We start from the raw sequence: 16,615 nt of genomic DNA, 5'->3' as shown, positions 1-16,615 counted from the left end.
TTTCGGCGAAGCATTTGTTTTGCCTAGTATTTTAGTTACGTGACGATATAAAGAACATTGTTTATCTTAGAATAACTTTTATTTTTAAAAAGAGGAAAGAATAAAAAAAAACTCGAAGTTATAAAGAAGATTAAAGCACAGAATTAAGCCTTGTAACTCAACATGGTAACCGTTTGATATCTGGTTGCATATTTTATGATCTAAATGCCAGACCTAATGCGTTCGTTTTCATCATCAAAGAGTTTACAAAGAAACATTTTATGAGGTCGAGAACATAAATATGGGTCAGTTTCTTTATTCTCATGTCAGGTATCGTCTGTAAAGACATCGCTTTACATTATGTTTTGGTTAATTCTACAATTACAGATGGAGTGTATACACCATCACACATAAAAGAAAATTCTTAATTACTTATGCACCAAATTACTTGTGGTTCTACAGCTCTATTGGTCGCCAGGTCCCTGCTAACATGCATCACACTTGAAAACAAACAAATAAAGAACTCAACAATACTTCAATCATTTCCACGAATTACTGTTGGGGCCTGTTATGTTTTTATGTAGAAAGTATGTGTTTTCATCCTATTTCTATGGTCAGTTCTTTACATCATGTGTTGTAACAGACAAAAACTAAATGCTATGTATATGGTATAGAATAGTTTGAAAGCAAACGAGTAAACTGCGTATTAAAAACAACAGTAAGGTTTTTACTTACTTGGTAATTACGTTCATTGTTTAAAAAAAACAAACAAAACGTACCGGCAACATACCGTTGTGAACTTTTTAGTCAGTTCCGTATTATAATTGAAAAGTAACGTGTCTCACAATACAGAACGATGTAAAAACTTCCTAAGCTGTACTACCAATGCCTTTTCCGTAGTTTTACGGATTTTCTCCATGGCTTCTTTACATTCCAGTTCGAATTAAAGCTACGAGTTGGAACAAAATGTTTCCTTGATGGATCAGGCATGCCTTTACGAGTGGGGGCAGTTTGTTACGTGACGGCCTTTTAAAAGGGTAGAGAAACGCTAACACGGAAGTGTTTAAAGCTGAAGAATATATTTGTACATAACCGGTTTTGTTTGTTTATAGAAATGATAAGAGCAACGATAAAATTTCTCAACTAAGATCGTGTGCACACAAGTAAGTTCATAATTTCAGATTTAGTGGATGGTGTTAATGCCCTTGCAATAAGTTTCATAAATATATATACACACTAAGATACTTCGATTAAATATTCTAACACCTAAGACATCAGTAATAAGACTAAATCTAAAGTACGTAATTGAACAAGACAAAAATTATCTGCCTGAGTTTCACCAAGTACGTTTGTTTGAAATTAAGCACAAAACTACACAATGGGTTATCTGTGCTCTGTCCACCACGGGTAAGGAAACCCGGTTTCTAACGTTGCAAGTCCGCAGATATTCCACTGTGCCAATGAGAGGGGGGGGGGGACAAGGTACGCACAACGAAAACATTTAAACGAATTGTTCAGTCTAAAGTAGTGGGAAAAAATACACACATATATATAAAGACAAAAATTAAAACACCCAAACACTGCTAACTACAATTTTGGGAAAATAAATAAATGAATAAATATCCTCCACTGGGACAGCGGTAAGCCTACGGATTTACAACGCTAAAATCAGGGGTTCAATTTCCCTCGGTGGACCTAGCAGATAATGCGATGTGGCTTTGCTATAAGAAAAAATACAAACACATAATAAATAAATATGTATAACCATAAATATATATATATATATGTATAATCGTATTAACTACGGATCTTCAGGACTCCCTGTTATTTGTCATTGTTTACATTTGAACGAATATTGTAATATATTACAAGAAGTTTAAAGTGAAGCAAGACAAAATGTAAACTTTGATGCTATAGTATAAAAAAAAAACAGCGATCAAACATTTGAAATTTTACATCTAATGGTAGTAGTAACAACGTTGTTTCAGCTGTCAATCGTGTTCCCGTGTATTTTGTTGTTGCTTCAACCATTAAAACGTATATAATGTTATAGTCGATAGTGATTTAAATTTTAGGAAGTTTATGGTTAAGAAAAAAGACAGAAGGCAGTATCTGTTTATCTAATAATTATACACTCAGCTGTACTCTTAATGTTATCGTGAATCAAAATATTTACTGGGTTGCAACTGATTTACGAGTAGCCATCATAACCAGTTAAACTTGTGATGGTTCGGCATGGCCAGGTGGTTAGAGCGCTCGACTCCTAATCAGAGGGTCGCGGGTTTGATTCCTCGTCATACCCAACATCCTCGCCCTTTCGGCCGTGGGGTCGTTATAATGTGTGGTCAATCCCACTATTCGTTGGTGAAAGATTAGCTCAAATGTTAGCGATGAGTGGTGATGACGAGCTGTTTTCCCTCTGGTTTTACACTGCTAAATTAAGGAAGGCTAGCGCAGATAGCCCTCGTGTAGCTTTGCGCGAAATTCAAAACAAACAAACCAAACCAATGGATGCGAAGGACTTCTATTTTTATATACTATTTTTCAAAACTTATTTTCATCAGTAGTAATTTATTGTAAATTTGTGAAAATAATAAAAGAGTGAGAAATTAATAGTGCTAAATTAAAATGTAATACGAAATAATTCTCAAAAATAAGAGCAATGACTTTTCATATGAAAACGTTATTTCATTTAGTTCTTACCGTTACGCACGTCTCATGAAACATGTTTTATTTATACTTGAAGCAACTAGTGCCGATTCAAAATTCCCTGTCCGATATGCATTTTTACCAGTATTTAAAAGTGACAGGCATGTAAGTATTCTTCTTTTAAAATAAATAAATCATTTTAACAAGATTCAAATAAGTTTGTTTCGCTTTTAGACGAAGTTACACTGGGGTAATATCTAACTCGTTATTTCATAAATTGTTTTAATCTTAACATTTGTAGTTGTACGGCAAACGATGAAACACTAAATATTGCCTCAATAACAACTTAGAATACAGCTTTTAAAGACTACATTTTTGTGGCCATCGTTTACATTTGTAAAGTAATTTATTTACGGGTTACAGAAGATCTGCTTCTCGCAGAGCTAAACTTATGAAAATAAAATAATGTTTATTCTAGACCCTTGTATCAGTTACAAGTTCTAGGTTAGAAGGTGTGATACTAGCACGAAATACTAACGTTGTGGATGCAACCACAACGTTGATGTTAAGGTGTTATCAATGTACTGGTGGTGTAGGTGATCTGGTCACCACTGAAAAAAAAAAGCCGACTTCGTGATATCTTTTTCTAATCATGTGTAAATTAACAGGGTGTATAGTTGCGACCTCTAACATCTTATTTAGTCTCCCACCTGGTGTCTTACGAATGCGGGGAGTCAAAAGTCTAACACAGTTGTGGAATACTTGTATTGTCATCAGGATATGCTTTCTTTGGCTGTTCAAACAATGATTCAAAAATGGTTCTACGTTCTATCAGATACATTATGAGATGTTTAAAATAAATTTGCAGTAACTGCCATGATTGGTCGGTTTCTATTTTTTCTCTGGCCTTCTTTATGAGTGAATCATCTTTTCTTTTGTAAAACTTAACCGTGGTTCATAAATAACCTGCGGCACTGTGTGATTCACTTTAATGTGACGACTTAGACAAGAATATACACACTCATGTCAGTCTAAACAACAAGTAGTTTCAATTTCTTATCACATGACTGATCATCAAGATCTGGATTTGCATAATAATAAACTGAAGATATCATAAACAACATTAACTTGTCAAAACTATTACAAATTCTCGTTAATCTTGAATAGTTTTGTGCAGATGCATAATTTCGTCCAAAAGTGAAGGCGGCAGAACTTATCGGTAGCGGCCAATGGTCCAATTTCAAAATACGTACATATATATAAAGTAGGTCATTAGGAAATGTGCTAATTACAAGATGAATCTGATTTTAAAAAGTTAGATCATTATTTTGTAAATCTATTAATTAATTAATCTGATTTGAAAATGTTCATATGTTAAAAAACGATCTGATTATTTGTGAGAATTAATTTATCAGAGAATTTTATTTCAATATTTAGATACATCTCCTATATTCTGATTCTTTAAACTATTTTGACGAACATAATTTTCTCAGTAATAGAACTTATACTAAATTTTACAATATATTTACGGAAATAATAAAGGTTTTTTAACTTCTCAATACAATCTGGACTTCTTGCGACATTCATAATCTGAACGGCCCACCAGTGTTGCTGAATTCGTATTAATTTTCAAGTACGAAGAAGTAAAATCCCTACTGAAATTCCCACACAAACCACAGTAGTGGAACAGCACCGAAACTGTTTCTTCAGCTATGTAACTCGTCATCTCCACATAGTACTGTGAGTTCTGTTAATACAGATGGCAGCCAAGTAAAACTTAACGAAGGTTACTTTTTCTGTAAGGTGACTAAATGTGGTACCGCCCTGAACACGAACACTATCGAGAGGCAAGTTCTTCTGGTAGTAAACTGTGCATTCTTTTTAGGCTAAAAGAAACAGCGATGCACCAAAATACGTTTTTTTTTTTTTTTTTGTTCTATACTGAATACCAGAAACTGTAACACCCCTCTATAACTAATCCAAAATCCTAAATTTCGTTTTATGGACATCTGTGCTGGGTGTTAAATTTGTATAAAAGATTTAACTCCCACTACATAAAATTAAGGTATATATGAGGAAAATTACATGAGTTCTTGATTTTGAAAACGTACCGGGAAGAAGGTCACTACAAAGAATACTGACAAAATTTCATCGATCCACAGAGCAGAGTCAAAATATATTACTGCCACTACTTGCCCGGCATGGCAAGGTGGGTTAAGGCGTTCGACTCGTAATCCGAGGGTCGCGGGTTCGAATCCCCGTCGCACCAAACATGCTCGCCCTTTCGGCCGTGAGAACGTTATAATGTTACGATCAATCCCACTATTCGTTGGTAAAAGAGTAGCCTAAGAGTGGGAGGTAGGGAATGATGACCAGCTGCTTTCCATCTAGTCTTACACTGCTAAATTAGGGACAGCTAGCGCAGATAGTCCTCGAGTAGGTTTGCACAAAATTCAAAACAAACAAACAAACAAACACTACTTAAGTCACAGTTAAAGAAAGAAGCTGGGAGGAGGAAAAGCTCTGCCATTATAATCTCTAATCCACTTATAACGCGAACTGAAACAATGTGTGTGTGTGTGTATGAAATTCTCGTGACCGATCATGTAAACTGATTCTGTAATGTCGCGCGAATTTGGAGTACTTTGCACTTGAAGAGAGCACCTCTTTATCTAAAGTGTGAACCTCTTGACGACGAAATACTACTTTAAACTTACACTTTTAAATAAAAATACAGTATTGTTTTTAATTTTTTGTAAGTAGTAATGCTATTTAATTAATTCAGTTACAGAAATGTTAAAATATGTATAACAAGTTAATTTTTCTTTTGCAAATGTTACATCATTTTTTGTTCATATTAAACGAATGTTGTTAATGGAATTAGTTAGGAAAAGATAACAGTTGATACAAAATGTATAAGTAATGTTTCCAACATTGAGAAGTACAGTTCAGACAAGCAACAAGGAGGAAATATGGCATACGTTTTGTTAACTAGTGATATCTTACTGCTATTTATGTGTGAAGGGTAGCGTTACTGTTGTCAGTGATATGTCTCTATTCATGTTTATATACGTTTATATACAAACTACTGAGCTCATTTTAGGAAACTGCTACAACAGCATTTTGTATTTGTTTGTTTGTTTGAATTTCGCGCAAAGCTACAAGAGGGCTATCTGCGCTAGCCGTCACTAATTTAGCAGTGCAAGACTAGTCATCACCACACACCGCCAACTCTTGGGCTACTTTTTTACCAACAAATAGTGGGATTGACCGTCACGTTACAACTTCCCCCACGGCTCAAAGGACGAGCATGTTTGGTGCGACGTGATTCAAACACGCGAACCTCGGATTACGAGTCGAACGCCTTAACCCACCTGGCCATGCCAAGCCAACATTTTGTAATAGATATTTTTTTTTTATCAAAGCTCAATATAGAATGTCTGGTGTTTCTAACGTACTTTTCACAACATTCAACTGCTAAGTGTAACGTAAATCTCATGTTTCCTTATTTATTACAATATTTACGTATCTAGACTTGTTAAATTTCAAAAGACAAAAAAATACTTTTCTTGGTGAAGTTTCAGTGGACCTGCTTCAATGTAATTAGCTACTGATTTATTATACTGTACGCGAAAGCATCTGTGAAAAAGAAAAGGCTGAATAGATGAAAAGTCACGTTAGAAATCCTTTGGTACAAAGTAAACTAAACAGAACACACGCTAACTTCACTTCATACCACTAATTCTCTCACACACAAACATACAGACAGGTAGATATGATTATACAGAAGCAAACTCTTCGAGACTGACTCGGGTAAGTTAAGATTTACCAAAAATAATTATTAATTTCCGAAAACTGGAGCAAGTCGTCGCTAATTTTAAAATGACAGACTAGAGGGAAAGGCGGCTGTTCCACAGCGTCCACCGTCAACTCTAATCGAATAGTTGAATTTAACCGTCGCTACTATAATGTACTCGAGATCCTCCATAAGTAAGGAGTCAGATTTTTCTCGGCAATAGTACGTGAGCTCAGTTCCAAGAAAATACCTTTTAAGCAACAGCTTAATAGCATTTGAATCCCTACAGACTTAATATAAAAAAAAACAACACACGAAAATCTGAAATGTATGTATATGTGTATATGTAAATTTAACTTTTTTGTGCGTTTAAATTATATTCAGTTCAGAATTTTGTGATATGCCTCAGATTAAAAGTGTTCACGACACTCCTGTAAGAAAAAGCTGCTAGACTTGTTAACGTGTTTTAGTGATTTAAATATATATATATATAATCAGAAGGAATGGGTTTAAATAGTTTCAAGAGCAGTGAACGGCATCAACTTTACGGCGCAGAAGAACCTCCGTTCTTTTCATATTTCTTTCACAAACAAAATGTAAGTTCGTGAGAAGAGTATTATAATAACAAGTGTAACAACTACTGTTGATCGCGTGGAATAACATACCAAGCCGTGTCGCTGTGATATACTGCTATTAAAATATTCATTATTTATTTTGGCCTGCTGGTTAAGGCGCTCGGCTAATAACCTGTGGGTCTTGAGATCGGAACCCGACACCGAAACTCCTCACCCTCTCAGCTGTTGGGCGTTATATTGTAACAAAATTCACATAAGACTTTCTGAAAATCAATTTCCTTTAAGGCTTCACTTATATATAATTTATTTTTTAGCTAAATATTTCCTATTATGGAACTTTGAGATTAACAACAATACGATGCAATTTCAATCCTAGTGCAATTATAAAGCGAAACTAATCGTTATTAAAAATTAAAATGTAAATTAGGCAAAACGTGGATCACACAGTATTATTCACAACAGTTTATCTAATACATAGCTCTTGAATCTGCTGTCTGTGTTACAACTTGGTATGCATTGTTTTAAACAAGTATATAATTGTTAAGATGCTGTTTTATCCACGATGTACTTTACTTTCATAAAGAATAAAGATATACCTAATGATAAAGATTAATAATAATACGTAAATATTACTTTTCGTAATTGCAATATAACAATTTTATTTTTTCAAAGCTAGTTGCTGACTTGGTGTTAAATCTACAAAAGTCATCAATGTTTATATAGTCAAATCTTCACTTTTATTACCAGAATTATTCTTACGATTTTCATGACCTAACCTGTGAATTGAAAGTTTAATATTTCAATTAAAACAGCCTCTTAAGGCTTACGTCTTAACTGTTTTCGCTTGAAAAATCAGTAGGATTTTATTATATGCGTCAACTAACGTGGAAAAAAAAAAAATTGACACAACTGTAGCGGCATCATCAAAACACGTCACAGAGCAATGTTGAAGTCAGCGAGGTGTATGATGGGTAAATGAGTTACGTATAACTGTCAGTCGCTTGTAACTCCAGCCCCTCACAATAAAAAGTAAGCTATAGCAGTTGAAAGGATGTGTTTGACGAGCAGCAGCTGTTGTCTGTATGTCTGTCGTCCTTTTACACATTTCGCAACGTACGTCAAAACCAGGCAAGTTTTTTCTGTATATATATACAAGCAAGCTAAATTTTACACAGACCAACATTACCATGTAGCTGGAACACAAACAAAGGTCATGTTTTACGTATTTCATTGCACCACCAAAAATTGTAATTCATCCTACATAAAACATACTCTCTCACACACACACATATATATATATGAGATACATGCATATATGGCACAAAAGAAATATGAAATCGAAATGCAAAATAAAAAAACAACACTTTTAGGCAATTCTAAAAAAACCTCAGTCAACTAGTTACTTAATTTATGTATATGGGTATAAGATGTACATTTTATTTCGTTCAAACATGTTTACACTGTTATTATTTTTTTTACAACGATCCCTGAGATATTGTTATTACAATTTAAACAATAACATCCAGCGCAACCTGATTCAGCAAAGCAACATTGATAACATTATTTTCTAGCACTATCTAAGACTGTCATCATTATCAGCCAGTGCAAATACACTGATCTTGGTATTTTTTGACATAGTGAATTTTATAGCTCGCGGTTTTATATCCTCTATTGTGAATTTATGTACAGGATTCACTTGTTTACATACAGTCAAGGTTCAAGGTTCGATATGAAGTCATTCCTCCGATGGAACCAAAATGCCGCTGTATTAGTGAGCAAGATAAAAGACAATGCTCGAAAACTCTGATGACAATGTTGCGTTTAAACAAATTACCAACGACAGATTGCTTCGCTAAACGTTGGAGCGAACAAACATGAGGTGCGTGAAGCCTTTACACAAACAAACTCGTAGTATATTTCTTTTTGCATAATAAACACGGAAGTAGTATGTATCAAATAAACTACATATATATATCTATGTACAGTCTGATAACGCGTACAGATTGAGTTTAAGGTTGACAAATTGTCAGAAATGAGCATGAACAAGTAAGTGATGTATAGATGGCAGTGCTAAAATATGCAAATGAAGATATGGGGATAATAAATTTAATGTTCAAGTTTTTATTCTTAACGGTTTTTAACATGCACACACATTTTGTTTGATGTTGTCTATTATGTTAGTTTTAACGCACTGTCAAAAAGTGGAAATGCTTCTTAATAGTAAAAACACCAAAAATGCTTAATAATCTAACATACTATGTGAAATCCACCACTTTTCTATATATATATAGTTATATACAGTTCGATACACAGCAGTAACAACTGATAACATATAAATAGGTATACAACAATCATAGACATAAAACGAAACAAGCCAGTTCTAAATTAATAGTTAGTAATACCGTAACTGATAAAAATAGGCTAACAAAACCCAACACTAAGCCAAGTATTGAAAGTTATAAAACATTAATGTCCTATATAGACGATATATCACCATGACTTCAAATAGTGAACGAAAACGTCTGGATTATAAGTATATTAAAAATAAAATGTTTATTTAGCATTTATTTTAGTTCAGGCCTAATATATTTAATAAACGCAATAAAAACTCTACTTATGGTTTTACTTTATCTAACTAACAAAGTTTGCCTTTTCATGAAATATATGAACAAGATTTCACATCCACATGTAAAGCCAGTAAATTTCAAAGAAGGTGTCATTCTTCTAGTTACTAACGGCTAATTACTAATAATTATTTTGCATTCTGTTTACAGGATTATCTATTTTTGAATATTATATTACACAAATCTTTAAAGTGTCCAAAATATCCAGATATAGATAATTCTGTAAACAAAATGCAAAATAATTATTCTTGCTTCTCCTTTGAGTGGCCCGGCATGGCCAAGCGCGTTAAGGCGTGCGACTCCTAATCTGAGGGTCGCGGGTTCGCATCCGCGTCACGCCAAACATGCTCGCCCTCCCAGCCGTGGGGGCGTTATAATGTGACGGTCAATCCCACTATTCGTTGGTAAAAGAGTAGCCCAAGAGTTGGCGGTGGGTGGTGATGACTAGCTGCCTTCCCTCTAGTCTTACACTGCTATATTAGGGACGGCTAGCACAGATAGTCCTCGAGTAGCTTTGTGCGAAATTCCAAATTCCATTCTCCTTTGAATTCAAGAATATTGAGGTTCAAATAAAAGGATAAAAACCCATTCAAGGAGTTATTGCGCCAATTTAATATTTTCTATTTCATCTTATTTCTTCAAAAGAGGAACCTTAGATTAATTTTTAAATATATCTTAATTTAATATCCATCTAAAACTATAATTACAAACGTGAATATAGTGAAGTAATAAGAAGAACTGTCATCTCTTCAGCTACAAATGACAAAGAAGTTGACCCGGCATGGCCAGGTGGTTAAGACTTTCGACTCGTAATCTGAGGGTCGCGGGTTCAAATCTCCCTCACACCAAACATGCTCGCCCTTTCAGCCGTGGGGGAGTTATAATGTGATGGTCAATCCCACTCTCCATTGGTAAAAGAGGTAGCGTTGGTGATGATGACTAGCTGAATTCCCTCTAGTCTTACACTGCTAAATTAGGTACGGCTAGCGCAGATAACCCTCGTGTAGGTTTGTGCGAAATTCAAACCAAAACCAAAGAAGTTACCTCAAAAACAAAGAAATGAATCAGTGACACATTAAATTTTAAATATATTTTCTTAGCCTTTAAATTCCTCTCATGTGGGCTTTGGAGGCTTACTTTTTGCTGTATATTCATTTTGTATTTAGAACGAAAAACGTCCACTGTTGTCAACTGACAATTTAAATTTATTGCAAGATTTGATAACAACGATAAAGTAAAATGTACGTCATCGTAATCACTTATAAAAAAATGATACCAGGTTTTATATTTCCAGGGAAGTGAAGCACGTGACTGCATTTTTAAAACCGCAAGCAGTACATTGTTTGTTTCTCGAACAAAACATACCGCATTTCACAGCCAGTTACAAAATATGTACAAACAAATACGCTTGAAATTTAGATATAGCAAAGTTAGTTTAAATCTAATAGTCTGTTTACATATACTTCAAATTTGAAATTTAATACATAAACGCCTACAAGCCACGCGTGATGTTTCATCATATCTTAAGACTTAACTAACGAGAGGAATTAAACGAAATCACGTTCTTCGTTTTTTGTTTTGAATAGAGTAACTTATTCATCAAAACCATTCATTCCAAAATTAGACGCTGATTATATTTTCGCACTATTTGTAATATTCAAACCTTCCTTGCGTAAGTACAAAACATTGCAATACAAGAACAGAAATTCTACATTCACATCTAAAATCAATATCCAAAACCTGTTCATAACTTACATAAAGCTTAATATTAATTGCAAAGACCACATATCTTCTGTAAAACTTCTACGCCTACATGTGGTCATGTCTACATCACAAGTGCAGTAAAGTTATCACGCGCCAACTATCGTGCATTTAAGTGCTATATATACTTGCAGAATTATTTTGTATACCATAAATTTATAGACAAGTGTTAAAATTTCCCGAACATAAACTAAGTCAGTTTCTAACTTGGAGCTTTATATTTTATGAACATACAACACGATCGTATGTTTACATATCTTATATTTGTATCATGTTTCATTTACCCTTCAGAGGAATATAACTGTATACATTATCTAACGGTACGGAGGGTGATATTTGTAAATAATATTCACGTACAAGTTTATTTTGTTTTCATACACTTTATTTTTATTCGGTGTTTATTAAACTATTCACAACAGAGGGAAAAAATATACTACATAATTGTTTGTTTAGAATTAAGTACAAAGCTGCAAAAAGGGCTATCTATGCTCTGCCCACCGTGGGTATCAAAACCCGATTTTTAGCTGTGCGAGTCCGCAGGCATACTTCTGTGCCACTGAAAGGCTACTACATAATATTTATATATGTCTTTATAATATCATTGCCTGTTATCTGTCCATGTAACTATTTCACACGGTGTGGATGGATCTTCATCAAAATTTGTATGGAGGTTCATTAGGGCCATGTGGGGAAGCATACAAATTTTCAGTTTTGCATTTTGCGGGTTTTATGGTAAAATCGCAATTTTTATTCTAAAAAAATTTGGGGAGGGGAATTTCCTACAATTACATATAAGGGAAACACCTCTTCACGTCCTAAGATAATTTTCCATTAATCACGAATTTACATAGCTTCTGTCCAGGGGTCGGGTACTCCAGCTAGTATATATATATATATATATCGACGCTTTAAAGCAGGTCTGAATCTTTACTCGTTTTCATAGTATGGTCTGTATGTCACGCGATACGTGTGAAAAACTCCCCACTCTAAATTTATTACTATTTCCATACATTTTATTAAGTACACAGCTGAATTTCCTTAGAATCCCAAATCGTAAAAGACATAATGCTTGGTTAATGAAAAATTCCACCAGTGTTTCAAGTGTTAATTGTGTTTCCTGCGATGGAACTAACCTAATTTCCGAGAGTGAATGTTGTTTAGAACCAGAATTTAGGCTTAACAACTGTTTTTTATTCATCAATAACACCCTTGGGCACAGAGCCGAAAGTCTACCGACATCACTGTCAAAAGAAAGGAAAAAAAAAAGAACTATGTCCTACATTCTAGAAATCTGGTTGCACAGGCATTTACACGCTTTAATAGTTGGGCATGATTACGTACGAGTTTGTTGGGCCTAACACCCTGAACGAGCTATAGCCACATAAGACCGTGGCATCACGAGAATGGCGAACGATCTTTGGGGTTGCTGAACGGTAGTTTTGGAAGTTAACGGTCAATTATCTATTTGGGACATCATGCAAGGTCGGAACAGAAAAAAATAAAATGGGGTCAATGTTGATTTCATCAACCACAAATCACATACACAATAAGGAAGTTTCCTCTTTTACGGAGGTAATTAACGTGAAATTTTCATGTCAACAAAAATATCTGGTCCATTCTATGGAAAAACTGCTGCAGTTAAGTTTTTGTTATAAAACATAACTCGAATTTGAATAGGCATTTTGTTTCTTTAGCGTAGGCTACAATGTCTGAAATAGCCTAACACCTGGTTCGATTAACGTGGTATAAAGAGTATTGATTTCTTCATTCATGATAGAATTACAACTCAGTAGGATGAACCTTGAAAGTGCAAAATAAATCGACTTGCCTCTAAAATACAATTTACTGTATCCAGAAATCTTAAACAGTCGTTAATAAATAAGGAATTAAAAATCGTTCCTTTTTTTCGTTTTCGATAAATGTATCCGTGTTAACATACTGAAGTCACTTAGTCGTCGCCACATATACACAGACTGTAGGTGAACATATTATTGAACTTGGTTGTTTGTCGTCTTGACATTAAGCGAAGACTTAGTACAATTAGTTATTATTAGTTAAGGGTTGACAGTATCTTTAACAGATTTTACACTTTAACAAATCCTGTTACTATATGTAATATTAGTTATGTCTGTCTGTACTGTCTGTGGCGTGTTGACTAGTTTAGTTCTAATTTACAAGATTAGAGCTATCTGGTATCACAGGATATGTCAAGCTGCTTACCAAATCGATATATAAGCATGACCACATACATACACAAATACTTCTGTAACAACTACTAAACATAAACGTGTTTCTTTTACCATTTAAATTAGTCAAACGACGTTGAAACCTACCAAAAAATGTACCTCACCAAGCTCACTTCTCTCCACAGCGATGTCTTGCCGATCAACTCTGGCATCTCCCTGTCTTTTCTAGCACACCAGGCATGTGTGATCACGAGACATGCGCCCTCAAGCAAATTACGTCACGCACAAACAGCCAATGATAAGCATTTTTCGCCATCAACGCTCAGGTCAACAAAAACAGTCAGGTGAAGAAACGACACATTTAACGTTTCAATGTTACACAACGATTTCTAGAAGGTGATAGTCTGTTCTTATGCCTTTCTCGCGGACATTATTTATTGATGACTGGCTTAAAACAAATCACGTTGGTGAAGATGTCGTTAAAATAAAATAAACAACAATATATTTATAAATTTTATATTTCTTTGAAACCAAGATGTTTTTTTCGGTCAATAATATTTTATATGTATATGTATATATATATATTTAGAATGACAAACCATTGCCTAATCCAAGCCCATTCCGTATTGTTTTAACATAGTATTATACACGTATATATATATATTACTATGCTAAAAAAACAGCAAGAAAAACTACATATTTATGTATATCTATAAAATATTATTGTTTGTTATTTAATGCTATATTTTATATACTGTTTTTGGAAGCAACTGTAACCAATCAGTGAACTTCAAAAAACATTTCATACATCCTGACAACCGATTATTAAGTAAAACACTCATCCAATATGATCACTTGCCAAGGTTGACTTCTTTACATTAACATTTTTTATTATTCTATGTTTATGTTTTAATATCAGTTCCTCAGAGTGTAAAACGAAACTCACAACAATGTTACAGTTTAAAACGTGACCCTCTACATGAACACAATCCTGTGAATTTTCACAGTTGTGACACATGTGACTGTCGCGAGTCTTATGACGTTATTGCGTATTTTATGGCCCAAACACCATGAGAAACGACGCAATACTGTAAGTACCAGCAATTTGATCCTTCCTAATTTCAACAATCATTTCGTCCCCCAGCGGCACAATATTATGTCTGTGGGCTTACAACGCTAGAATCCAAGTTTCGATACCCATGACGGGCAGAGCACAGACAGCTCATTGTGTAGCTTTGTGCTTAACTCCAAATAACAACAATCATATCCTATCTCATACACTTAAAAGATTCACCTTAACAATATTTGTTTAGGATTGATAAATAACTCATTTATAAACCATATTATTCTGTGGTTTACTGGTAGAATAAAACAGTTAAAAACAACAAACACTCAATTTTACAAAACTTTCTAAATACAAAGCTATATTACTTTGACTTTACAGTTTTGTGCAGGTTTAATTAAAAATTAGGTAACACTGCCATTGTTCACTAATAGCGTTATGCCTACTACAGACTCGGCTCTTTATATATATATATATAAATATCTTCCAGCATAAACATACGGAATAAACACTATCTTACAACACGTTCATAGATAGTCAAAACAAGTGAAGGTATCTAATCGAAAACTATCATTAGTTTCTGATCCAAGCGGACTACCCTCGTAAATTAGAGTATGAGTTAACCCAGTAAATGATACACTGGTTTAAATAGGAGTGTGCAATGTTATTCAACAAACATTTACGATAACTAAAATGCAGTGACTTATCAGTTGTCTACTCCCATTATTAGCGACAGTTTCGTTGTAATCCCGGTAATATTTTGCGAGATTGGTCCTAAATACAAATACTAAGTTAACAATGCAAAATAATAATTTTAATACAAAATAATTAATTATTATAGATATTAACCATTTAAACAAATAATGTTAATGGAACTGACATTAAGGTATTTTGTATTTATGGCAAAGCTACTAAAGGCCGTTCTTAATTTCAAAGTACTGAACCAGATGGAAAATAACCACTTAGTAAGACTCCATCACTCACCATCCACGCTAAGGGCTCGATGGTTACTCTTATAACGTACTCACAACTTAGGTGAAGAAAACGTGTTGTGGTACCACACGGACTTAAAACTAAAATGTGTTGTGGTACCACACAGATTTGAGACTGGTTCACCGCCTCCGTATCTAGATCTGTGAACTCAGAACCAACCTATACGTTAACATTAAAGTAAGAATATGACATACAAACACACGCATATATAAGGATTGAAAGAGAACAAAGTTCCACTCATTGGAACCGTTGTAACCCAATGGCAAGCTATTAGAATTGCTTTAGTTCTTTACAGTATGGAATATGTTAAGTACCATCACTGAAGTACACAATGTAATATAAAGCACGGCGGACTCGTTCACTCATGACCTTCCAACCAATATTACGTTTACCTGACAAAACTTGGAGGATGATTGTCATGTTGTAATAACCTTTGATATTGTTTATTTCGTAAAGATAAGAGGCTGCACAGGTTGGGTCACTGAAATACTTATTAATTGGGTTCCTCACGTTTTCTTTGAAGGTCATTTAAGTCATGGTTCTTTCTTTCTTTCCAATATCGCTTAATAATCCAACGAGAAACAGAGCATAGGATCTAGTCCAGTTTTGTCAGTTCTGTTTGTGCATTATATATATATAATTTTATTTACATCTCTTCCAATACGGCAAATATAAATATATATGAAGCAAGATACTTTATCTTACATTTATATTTATTATTTATACTCTATAAACTTTAAAGTTGTGGTTAAATCAATCCTATGTTAAGACTATTTCATGACAGGGAACTAACTGTGTTACACGTGTAATTATTTTCACGATGATAAACTGGTTTATGGTAAAAAAAAAAAAACTAGTTCTGTGTTATTTAATAATTCGTTTCATAGTAAGAATCTTATTCTTTGCTACCTCTGTAAATGTTTGATTACTGTGTTTGAAGTACTCTTCATGATAAGAAACCTGTATTATATTATGTGTATAATTCTACT

At 34.0% G+C, this 16,615-nt stretch overlaps 1 protein-coding gene across 18 annotated transcripts in view; it reads right to left on the bottom strand.

Annotated features, from left to right (window-relative positions):
• LOC143249504 (myocyte-specific enhancer factor 2C-like) overlaps positions 1–16,615 on the bottom strand; it is a 161,791-nt gene that overhangs the window by 24,032 nt on the left and 121,144 nt on the right. For 2 of the 18 annotated variants that reach the window (XM_076499451.1, XM_076499464.1), the window contains exon 1: positions 13,718–13,865. The exons of 12 other annotated variants lie outside the window; for them this stretch is intronic. The gene's annotated coding sequence lies outside the window, so the exon portion shown is untranslated. Of the gene's footprint in view, positions 1–13,717; positions 13,867–16,615 lie in introns of those variants that run through there. 4 more of the 18 variants (XM_076499468.1, XM_076499467.1, XM_076499460.1 and 1 more) reach the window with 4 other exon arrangements.

Source organism: Tachypleus tridentatus, chromosome 4 (assembly GCF_004210375.1).
Source record: "Tachypleus tridentatus isolate NWPU-2018 chromosome 4, ASM421037v1, whole genome shotgun sequence".
NCBI lineage: Eukaryota > Metazoa > Arthropoda > Merostomata > Xiphosura > Limulidae > Tachypleus > Tachypleus tridentatus.
This window is presented reverse-complemented; position numbering and strand designations above follow the sequence as displayed.